Source organism: Corvus brachyrhynchos, unplaced genomic scaffold, assembly GCF_000691975.1.
Source record: "Corvus brachyrhynchos isolate BGI_N302 unplaced genomic scaffold, ASM69197v1 scaffold158, whole genome shotgun sequence".
Classification (NCBI taxonomy): Eukaryota; Metazoa; Chordata; class Aves; order Passeriformes; family Corvidae; genus Corvus; species Corvus brachyrhynchos.
Genome location: NW_008239756.1, coordinates 157,639 through 158,246, shown reverse-complemented (window position 1 = coordinate 158,246; position 608 = coordinate 157,639).

The following is a 608-nucleotide window of genomic DNA, read 5'->3' as shown; positions in this document are numbered from 1 at the left end:
TCGGTGGCCGCAGCCCCGGGAGGAAATGTCAGCTCAGCCCTCGCCCCAGGGTGAGAACTGGGGCGAAGGAGGGGACCGGGGAAGGGGGTGTTAAAAAAATCCCCTGCAAAAGGCGTCCGCACAGGATGTGTGTGCGGGAACCACGCGTGGGCCCGGCTGTGGGGGATGTCCGGCCCTGTCCCCTCCGGGCTGGGGGACAGCAGGGAAAGGGTGTCAGTAGGGGACAGAGAGTGTCCCCCCGGCCCTCCCAGTGTCCCCCCGGCCCCTCACTGGTCAGGAATGATGTAGACGTCCTCGGTGGGGCCCGGGGTGTTGGCGTAGATGGGCTGGTCCCCGGGATCGGCCGTGGTCTCCAGGAAATAATCCTCATCCACCAGGACCTGGGGGCTGGGGGGCAGGAGGGGCTCAGTGAGGAGGGAATGTCGTGGATGGGATGGGGTGGGGTGGGATGGGATGGAAAGGATGAACAGGATGGGGTGGCACAGCACAGGACGGGGATCAATGGGATGGCATGGGATGGACAGGATAGCATGGCATGGCATGGCATGGCATGGCATGGCATGGCATGGCATGGCATGGCATGGCATGGCATGGCATGGCATGGCATG